Source organism: Diabrotica virgifera, chromosome 9 (assembly GCF_917563875.1).
Source record: "Diabrotica virgifera virgifera chromosome 9, PGI_DIABVI_V3a".
Lineage (NCBI taxonomy): Eukaryota > Metazoa > Arthropoda > Insecta > Coleoptera > Chrysomelidae > Diabrotica > Diabrotica virgifera.
Genome location: NC_065451.1, coordinates 200,232,997 through 200,244,319, shown reverse-complemented (window position 1 = coordinate 200,244,319; position 11,323 = coordinate 200,232,997). Strand labels below are relative to the sequence as shown.

The window sequence follows — 11,323 nt, the reverse complement described above, 5'->3', positions numbered from 1 at the left end:
AGGGTTTGAAAAAACAAGCCGTCATACGATGTAGTTAACAATAGGGGGAGGAGAGGGTGGAATGTAAGATGTGTATGAGATAATTAATGAAAATGTGACATGAACGGGACCCAGAAAGAGAAGTGAGACTTTTTTGATTTGGTTTTAGTATGAATGAGTGTTATCCAGTGGTGTGTTATGGTCGAAAACTAGTTTTGCTATGTAGCCCTGTTTAGGGATTTTAACAAATATACCTTTTATAAAGGATTTTATCGTTTTTGTAATATATGGTATACAGCCAACTACAGGAAAACTTTTTCCTCGTGGATTTGTAAATAAATTAAAATAAAAACTAAATAAACTAAGTATTAAAATTAACTAATTAATTAAAAGACTGTTAAAAGTACTATAAGTACACTATACAACAAATAGGTACATCCATTTCTTTCTCAATGCCACAACTATTTATTTTCAGTGTCATATATATTGTTTTCTCCCAAGATTAATTGTTTAAATTTGATGGTCTTCTTGATTATTTTGATTGATTGATTATATTGATATAATAATTTTCTGATAGACATGACGCGTTAAAATTTTTATCGCCTATTTATAAACATGACTTTCTAGAAAAGAAGAAAATATTCCGAAACCTTAATGCACTTTATTCACATGTTTAAAAGCATGCGTAGGAAAGAGTATTTATTAATATTTATATCTTGTCCCCACAAGTATAATTATAGATGTTTTCTCATCAGGAGAGTCTTTTCAACCTTTTCTGCTGACACTGAACCTGTGCAATAAGCTTCTGTTTTTGACCTTACCATTCGGTGATAGGTAAAAATAACCTCGTGCTATATATAGCGGACTTGTTTGTTTTTAATTTGTATAGTATTATAGCGTCTACTTTCTAGACAAATATCTGGATATCAAAAATATATTTTGTTCCTAGTGAATAAAAAGGTCTACATTTAGGATAAAATTGTATGTAAGTGATTGACGAAAATTATACTAAATACTATTATAAGTATCTATATACTAAATATATAATACTAAATATTCAAATAATTTTTTCCATTTTCTCCATTCTTTTCTGTTCTTCGCCATTTGTGTAGCTTTTTGACAAGCTTTAGCTTTTTTTTGTGTAATATCTCTGCTTTGTCGCTGTTCCACTCCTTTATTGGTCTGGCATTTCCCTGCTTTACACACACTTTTCATTTGCCTGTTACTGTAAAGCTGGTTCCTAAAAAAACTGATACGACTCTTAGTAAGATTTGATCATTTTGAGCAGTGTATGATTGGTCTGACATTATATTATATTTATTATGACAGACAAATAATAAAATAAACAAACAGCTATTTTTTGAGGTTGAAGTTATCTGACAAAATTAAGATTTGGCAGTGACAGTGACAGTATGTAAATAATAAGTATTTATCCTTCAAAATATAATAAATTAAATATAATTAAACTCATATTCATTATATCACACCTCATCAAAAGCTTTTTACAAGAACATAGTCAGCTATTTTGATATGGCTTAGAGCCAGACTACATCAAGATCGCCTATAAATCGTGCTGGTAATTGCCTTACAGCGAGACCAAAAACAAAAAGAAGAAGAAGAAGAAAGTACACTGCTCAATTTTCTACAAAATACGCTTTAAGAGTCGTATCAGTTTTTTTTGGAACCAGCTGTACCTACATTCGTGTTATGGGACCGAGCCATGCTATTGTATTTTCTTCTTTATTGTGTCAAGTAACGGTTTAGTTTTAAGTATGTTTCTTATTTCCTCATTTTTGAGTCTATATATAATTATTACCCCTATTGTTCTTGTGAGGTATTCTATCTCTACTGCTCGTATCCTACATTGGTATCTTCTGTTTAAGATCCAGTTTTCTGTTCCATATGTCAACGTTAGCCTATATATTGTTTTATATGTCATGTTCGTTCTCCTTAATATTTCTTTGTTGTTTACAGGGTGTTCCATTTAAAAAAACATAAGTTAACATAAATAACTTTTTTTCGTATCTATTGTCAAACGAGTAATTGGACTTTGTCACACTAATGCCCCACCCTGTATTTAGGGTGGGGCAACGCGGTAAAGATAATAAAACTCCGAAATATATGTAATGAAACTACATATACTTTCATCATTTTAATATTGCTGTGCTCCAAGGCGTCATCTCAAATTGGAATTTCAAATTGGAACGCAGTCAACCAACGTTAGAAATTCGGAACACACCCTGGCCTGCCGAGTCGTCACCAGCTGTGGAGAGATTTGGTTGACAGACGTCGTCATTTATGAAATGTCAAGCATTTATGGAACTTTTATTTTCACTTATTTGTAGAAATAATCATAGATTGGGAATATTGACATTAAATGTCGTTTCTTTATTCTAGGTACCTATTGTAAATGTTGTATTAAAACATGTTTTAATAAAATACTTTATTCTAGAGCAACATAGCTGTCCCTATTCCTATAAATATCATTACAAAACGACATTTAATTTTTTTGAAAAATAAGCCACTGGTTTTTATTCTTTGTTTTCCTGTGGTTGTTTTAATACCCTGCTACTCCCAATAAGCTGGCATCAGTATAAATATGTATTGGTAGATTTGGATCAAATATAGTTAATACAGGTTGAGTTAACAATATGTTTTTTAATTTGTCAAACGAATTTTGGCATTCTGTAGTCCAAATAAATGGTTGTCCTTTTCTCAACAGGTTGTGTAATGGGTTCAATATTATTGCGATGTTTGGCACATATTTGTGGTAAAAATTTATCTTTCCTAGAAATTGTCTTACATGTTTTTGTGTTCTAGGTATTGGAAATTCCTTTATTGAAATTAAGTTGTCCTTCAGTGGTCGTACACTATTATTTTGTATTATATTACCCAAGTATTTTACAGATTCCGCAGCAAATGTGCATTTTGTAAGCTTTAATGTGAATCCTTCACTTTTGATAGCTGTAAATAGTTGTGTTAGATGTCTGATATGTTCTGAGAATGATTTTGAAAAGACTAGTATGTCATCTATGTAGCTCACTGCAAAGTCAGCAAGTTTGTGTTTTCTTATTATATTACACATTATTCGCTGAAATATAGCCGGGGATATTTTCAGCCCAAATGGTAAACAAGTCCACTGAAAATGTCCCTCTTGTGTAAAAAATCCTGTTTTGTATCTATCTGTAATACGCATAGGAATTGACCAAAATGCAGAATTGATATCAAGGGTTGAGAAAAATTTGCAGTTTCTTGTCTTTTGCATTAGATCTTCAATATTATATTATATATAATATAATTTTCAGAGAGTCTTAGAGCAGAAGAATATTATTTCATCCATGGTTACAAAGAATAGGTACAAAAAACTCAAACGCAGTTTCGTCAACAGATCATTCTACCACAAAAACATTGCTAAATTTGTTTTATTTTTTGTTTTCGTTATCTTTTTGATGTTTTCGACACAAATATTATTAGTCACTTCTTTGCAACATCTCTAGAACGTTCATATCTGCACGTAACCAGGAAGAGGTTCTTAAATATAAATTTAACCCAAAATGCCAACGTTCCCATAGTCACAAGCTTTAAATAGACGAAGAATGTTAGTCCAGTATGTGACAATGTGACAGCACTAACGAAATGTTACAATTATTAAGTTCTCAAAAAATACAGGATCTTAACAATTTCATTATCTTTATCCAGAAACGTTATTTAGTTATAAAAATCTCTTCATTGTGAGAAATTAGGTACATAAAAATAACTTCAAATTTTTTTAGTCATAATACAGTAATTTCATTCCGACTGCGACACATTGGAAAATTTCTTATTAAAATATTCTTATTCTTATTAGAATTAAAGAAAGTCCAGATTAGACCAGGATGCAACTGATTTTTCTGATTTTTGCAGAAAAAGTTGAGTGATAACTTCAGTAATTATAATTGACTTATCCTCCCTTTTAAATAGGTCGGGAATATAAAAATTACAATTTAAAAAATTAACAAAACCATTGTTTTTATTCTCTTTTCCTTGCTTACAGCGTTTACTTTCATTATTATTTGAACCACTTCTTTGTTAATTATTTGGCTGACCATTGCTGCTAAATGTCTCCGTTAACTTTTTGACTCCTTTTCTGTGAAATTCTTTATTTAATAGATTTTCTAAATACTTTTTCCATCTCTTTTTAACACAATTTTTGTGAAAAAATTAATAAGACCATTGTTTTTATTCTCTTTTCCTTGCTTACACCGTTTACTTTCATTATTATTTGAACCACTTCTTTGTTAATTATTTTGCTGACCATTGCTGCTACTGCCTTCGTTAATTTGACTGCTTTTCTGTCAAATTCTTTATTTAATAGATTTTCAAAGTACTTTTTCCATCTCTGTTTAACACAATTTTTGTGAAATAGTATTTTATTACTTTCATCTTGGAAATATCTAATCTGATTAAAATTTTTTGCTTTATTTTCTCTATGTTTGGATATTTTTATATGTCTTGGTTTTTCTTTCCCTGGTATTAAATTGATCATATAGACATGCAATTTTGTATATGCGTCTTCTTTAGCTTTTGCTACTGCTACCTACGCTTCTATTTTGGCGACTGTATAGTTTTTAAGGTCTGTGTTCAACCTGTTTTCTGGCAATTGTTGATATAATTTTCTTTTCTCTTTTTTTTTCTAGAACTTTGTTTGACCACCAACAGGTATCTTTATTCTTAAATTTCTTTTCTGACTCTCTTTCCTATTTCGTTCTCTTCAATATTTTGGTTTAGTTTCATTTGTTTATTTCGATGTCCAGCACAAACAACTTATGTTGTTGGCTTATTGTCTGACTAACTCTTTCCTTACAGTTCTTAAATTCATGTATATTTTCTTTTCTTATCATGACATAATCTATTTGGTAGTTATTTGATAGTTATCTTGTCCACTTATGTACGTAATAAGTTGAGTTTCTTTTTTTTTAAATGTGTTAATAATCTCCACATCTAATGCTGTTGCTAATTCAATCATAATGTTATCTCCAGCATTATTTCTAGGTCCAAAGCATAGTCTTACATTTATTGCTTCTCATATTATAGCTAACTTTTTCCTCTGATTGAATATCAGTTAGTATGTCTCCTAATTGATCAACGAAATCTTTTGTTTCATTATCATCCAGCCCTGTTTATTGCCGCGTCCTCACTGGTAAAAATTTGCGTCGAACGAGCTGTTCGTCGCAAATATTTGCGTGCTCGAGGTAAATTGTGCTAATGTGGACGTGTTCGTCGCATAAAACTGACTCAATAATTTTCGACGCACACAACCCACACGCTCCATCGGTTGTCGGTTTTTAGCCGCGTCCTCACTGGTAAAAATTTTCGACGCAAATTCTTGCGACGAACCATTTGTTCAATACGCATGAAACATTTACCAGTGAGCACGCGGCATAAGGAACATACATGTACAATCTTTAATATTTCTTTATTAAGTACCACTCACATTATTCTATACGTAGTTCTTACAACTTCTACTTTCTATATTTCATTTCACTATCAGTATTATAGCAACTCTATTCCTAGTTAAGTTATATAAAAATATATACAGTGAGCACGTAAAGGTTGGAATAAATTCATTTTCTCGAGAATGGACGATTTTTGAAAAAAATCCCGAAATAGGTCGATTTTTATTTTTAAATTACGACTTTTTGGCATATATATCATACTAGTGACGTCACCCATCTGGGCGTGATGAAGTAATCGATGATTTTTTTAAGGGGTCGTGTGATATCTCATTTGAACGGTAATTTAATTCTTTATTCAGTAATATAAACATTTACATAAATATTTATACAAGGTGTCCAAAAAGAATTTTTTTTTAATTAAATTTATTGACGTAAAAAGAAGAATGCATGTAATTTATTTAGTCCAAAAAACATTTTACTGCTCTCAGAAAACGGAAAAAATGTTTACTTGAAAAATAATCATTGCTTTTTGGTTAAATTAAATATTCAAACTGTTAAGACGAAGGTGGGTGGTGGCTTTAATATTGAATTTAAGCAAAAAACAATATTTATTTGTCAAATAAACATTATTTCTTGTTTTCCGATAGCAGTCAAACGTATTTTGAGTGAAATAAATTACACACACACTTCTTTTTATGTCAATAAATTTAATTCAAAAAAATTTTTTTGGACACCCTGTATAAATACTTATGTTAATGTTTATATTACTGAATAGAGAATTGAATTACCTTTCAAATGAGCTATAACGCGACCCCTATTCTCATTTAAAAACATTATAGATGACGTCATCACGCCCAGATGGGTGACGTTACTAGTATGATACATATGCCAAAAAGTCGCAATTTAAAAATAAAAATTTACCTGTTTCGGGATTTTTTTCCAAAATCGTCCATTCTCGAGATAATGAATTTATTCCAACCTTTACGTGCTCACTGTATAGGTGACCTTATATTATTACATACACAGCATTGTACGAATGACTATGTTACTTATTTAAAGAAAAAAAACAACAAAATTTGTTTTTTAAATAGAATTAAAAGGTTTTTCCAGTATACCCGAAAATAGCATTTTTGTACATCCAACGTTATTTGGGAAAGCTCTCGAAATTTCAATTAACATTTGTTTTGCATCAATAGAACAATGAATATTCTATATAAATTGGGACTTATTTATTTCTATATGTATATCGTCAATCCGGAAAAAGAATGACGTAACTGCAAATGTCAATTCCTGTTTATAGTAATTAACTTCTAAAATGCTGTGTACAGATGATACAAAAGCGACAGAAGTGTAACTATGAGCTGAGCCACGACAGGGTAGTTAAGTCGTTATTGAAATACAGTGGAACCTTGATTATCCGTCTCTCCATTAACCGTCACCTCTGTTAACCGTCAGGGTCTGTACATAAGTTGTATTGACTACATAAGCAAAAATTAAGTCATCAATTCATTTAGTTTGAGCATTGTGATAAACCAAATTCGCTGAAACGTATAGTTTATCATGAAATACTGTATCTAATACAGTCGAACCCGCTTATTAGAGTACCGGTTGTAGGAATATCCCGGTTTAAGGAATAGAAATTTGAGGTCCCGAAACGTTTCTATTTACTCCTTAATAAATTTATCCGCTTAAAGGACTACGTTTTAATTAATTAATATCGCTTAATCGAATATTATTCAAGGGGACGAACAACTTTTTATTCATATTTTCCAAAAAAATTAAAATTGTGTATGGGTTATTATATTTTTCAGATAATAAATACTTTATTACGCACCAGTTGGACCCTTTTACGAAATACAACAGGCCATAAAATATCTACTTTTATTTGTCTCACAAAACTTGTAAAAATTTCTATTGCGACCTACCTCGTTGCAGTTATAAATTTTATTGGTTAATGGTTTATTGACTTCGACAATACAATGGCAGACAAGAATAGAAATGTTTTCTTTTACTGATAACCCATCGGTTCATTCATAAACCCGACATGAGTTTGAATATTTTAACAATCCGTTTTTTGCCTGCCAATGTGCCAATTCATCAAAACACAGAATTCGACAAAATAAAGGCCGAATATTTTTAAGAGTTGTTTCGTTTGACGATAATTTATCGGTTTTCGAAGATACTGAAGATTAAGAACAAAACAATGAAACCACCCAACTCAATATTAAAGCGAAAGATGAAGATTTTTTCGATTTTGTGGATATTCCATTCAATTTGGCAAGTCCTAACCGTTTGTAATATTATAAGAAGATTTCTGGAGGGTCAATTCAATGTAATTTTTTCTACTTTGTATAACTTAAAGATTTAAAAAAAATGAGAAGTGATTTTGGCGTATGCATTTTAAATAAGATAATTATATACATGTTTACATATTGCACACATTTCATGCTTATTAATGGATTTATCCACAGAAAATATAATTTGGTTTTTTAATAAAATAAGTTACACTGCTGTATCATTGACATAAAAGGACCTAAAACCATATAATTTAATGTAAATGTAGGTACATACATAGTATGTACTATTATTATGTAGGTATATTCAGTAGGTACACTTATTTCTACTAGCCATCAATGATCGGGTATTAGAATATCCCGGTTATAGGAATATTTTTGCTTGACACGAAGGCTATTCCAATAAGCGGGTTCGACTGTAGTGGTATTCTCGACGAGAAGAAGTCAATAATGTAGATTAAATGATCTTACGCCGATCATTAAATGATCTTACGCTTACAACAAACAAAAATTGATTCGATTGTACCAACACAAATCCCTCTTATATATTGGTCAAACATAACATACAAATAATGTTGCACTGTGAATTTTTAATTTTTTCTAATGTTCTGTTAACCGTCTTTTCAATTATCCGTCATACCCTTGGCCAGATGCCCTGACGAATAATCGAGGTTCCACTGTACGCACATTTTAGACCTTGTTTCAGATGATTAATAACGCAAAGGTAAATAAAGTTGAAAATGGGACTAAATTAAGGTATTGAAATTCCGACCAATAGGGATGAAAATAAAAGCCATTGCTGTAAGAGCAATCGGCGTAAAAAATATTTAAAAATCGTTTTTTTGTACACAAAGATTTAAAGATCTAGAATGATGCAACTGTATATAGGGTTGATATGGGGGGGGGGATTAATTAAGATAATGAAATTCGAACCAATAGGGATGAAACAAAAAGCCATCATTGTAAGAATAACCGCCATACCGATGCTCCTGGACGATTACTCCTCGTTTAATCCCTATTTTAAATAGTTAAAAATTGTTTTTTTGCTCTCCTGAGAAATTTTGCTATTTGTAGTTACGTCATTCTTCTTCCGGACCGGCGATATAGTCGTACCTGCTTATTGGAATATTTAAAGGATATAAAGAATATTCCATTAAGCGGTATTATTTTATTAAAACGTATTCCTATAAGCGGATAAATTTATTAAGGAATAAATGGAAGCGTTTAGGGATCTCAAATTGCTATTCTTTAAACCGCGTTGTTTCTATAACCGGAAATCTAGTAGGCGGGTTCGTCTGTTTAAAGTTTATTCAATAGAATGTATAATTTTACATTTTTAAAAATAGTTTGCATTTTACGTAGCTTTCGAAAAAAATCGGAGAGATTCGAAAGTTAAGAAACAACCACTACTTATAGTCCAGGGAAATAAGGATTTGGTCGGGATACTGACTCAGCCAAGGTTACAAATGGGTTTTTTGGGTATTATATTGTAGCAAGTTTACTGTAATAACTTATAATTACAATGAAACTAGCGGTTCGTATTTATATACGACTTTATTTATATAACTGTACAGACGAATTTATTTTATAGACTAACTCTATTTACAAAATTCGTTCCTTTATAAACACTAGCCGTTATTTCTGGAACGTTCTGACCATCTCTAGTTATGATTGCGACATTCGGTTAATTGCACGTCTTCCTCGCCGCTGCATCGCGTCTTATCAAGAAACATCGATATCGCTCTGTCTGTGTGGAGATGGGACCTGTTATACGAGGGTCGGTCAAAACTACTATTTTGTTACAATATTATATCTAATAAGTACATAATATTATAAATACAAAAATGTTCGTCACAGTTCGGAGGCATATAATAGTTATTAACAAATAAGGGTCAAAAATGGCAGTTGTTTCTTTAAATCGCTACAGGTAACCTCGGGGTATTTTATTATAAGGGCATTCATCTTTAAGTAGATGGGCCAAAGTTTAAAATGCCAGTTTTAGAATGTTGGTCCGATCATTTCTTGCTTCAGAAATTGCAAATCAATTTCTAAAATCAAAAATTTTCTATAACTTACGCAAGTATGAACTTAGGACTTTGATATTACATGAAAAGTTGAGTCAAGTAGTCCTTATAATCCACAAAAAAATTGAAGACGGTTCGTCCATTAGTTTAAATTGTGTTTGTCCAAGAAAGCTTTTTTTGCAATGTCATTGCTGAGAAAATAATAATGATACAGCGATTCTGCGGGATCCACATGAAAGAAAAAGAAGACTTATATTTTAAATATAATTTAAAAAATCAAAAAAAGTCATTTTTACCATTGCAGAAACATTTTACTAAAGTAGAGTCATTTTTGGCTTATAAATATTTTAAATAAATTTTGACTACGTCTACTTTAATATTTGAAAAGCAGGTATTTTTACACGAATTTAAAAAAATTGCTTAAGTCAATTAGGGTCAAAGTTAGCTACTTTTTTTATTCAAGTCACAGCCATTTTGTTTATGTAAATTTCTCCTCTCACAGTGTTAGTTGCCATACTCCTCCGAGATAGCTTGACCGATTTTTATAAAATTTTATATGTACATATATATTCGTTAGGTCTGAAAATCGGTCGAAATCTATTTTTCATACCCCTAAGTGATAATATTATGTAATGTACCGGGTGTCCCAATAAGAACGGCTCTCGGCCATATCTCAGGAACCGTTTATAGTAGAGCTTTGAAATAAAAAATTTTATAACAAAAGTTGCCTCAGGAAAAGCCTGGAAATTATTTTCATAATTGTGGGACCACCGCTAGAGGGCGTAATTGAATATCAAAAATTAAAAAATCTAAATTTTACAAAATTTTCCTAATGAAGGGGCACTGGAAATCCGATCGTCGTATTCTTCATAAAATTCTACGCATATTTGATTTGACAAGTTTAGGTCTACCTTTGGAAATAAAAGGTGGGGGTGAGTGGGAACCTTGTTATGAAAAACTGGCTGTGAGTCCGGTTCTGCTTAATCAAATTTTGCAAACTTGGTCTTGTTGAAGACATATCTTTTTCGTCAATGTAAAAGTTCTGATTTCCAACCAACTTACTGAGTAATATGCCAGCTAGAAGGCGTTATTTAATTTGTTTCAGAAATCTAGTGTTTTTAATACCATATTACAAAATTAGATAAAATTAGCAACAGAATAGCGAAAACCGCATGTTAATATCTTTTTTCTATCTCGAGATATCTTACAAAACGTGTAAATTTAAAAACATAACTGTTACTGTCACCGGTAAACGAAATTAATTAAAAGTAGTGTGCTATGGAAACAACAAAGAAACATTTTCCAGCTGTCAACGTATATTAGGTCTTTTCAACGCTTCTCATTTGTTTCGAGCCTCGTTCATATCTCGTATATTAATATTATACACGGATTATACGGCATATGACAGAGGCTCGAAACAAATGAGAAGCGTTGAAAAGCCCTATTACAAAGAAATAAAAACAACTATTTAGTGATGACATAAACGTTCAAATTTTTGCCCATCATTTTCGTTGCAAACATTTACTCTTTCAAGAGTAGATTGAACAGCAGTCTTAATTTCTGCTTTCGATATGCTTTGAATGGCGTTTAG

General features: G+C 31.2%; 1 protein-coding gene across 1 annotated transcript in view; it reads left to right on the top strand.

Annotated features, from left to right (window-relative positions):
• Positions 1-756: 756 nt before the first annotated feature.
• LOC114332901 (uncharacterized) overlaps positions 757-11,323 on the top strand; it is a 75,224-nt gene continuing 64,657 nt past the window's right edge. Inside the window, exon 1 of the mRNA XM_028282686.2 lies at positions 757-964. The gene's annotated coding sequence lies outside the window, so the exon portion shown is untranslated. The remainder of the gene's footprint in view (positions 965-11,323) is intronic.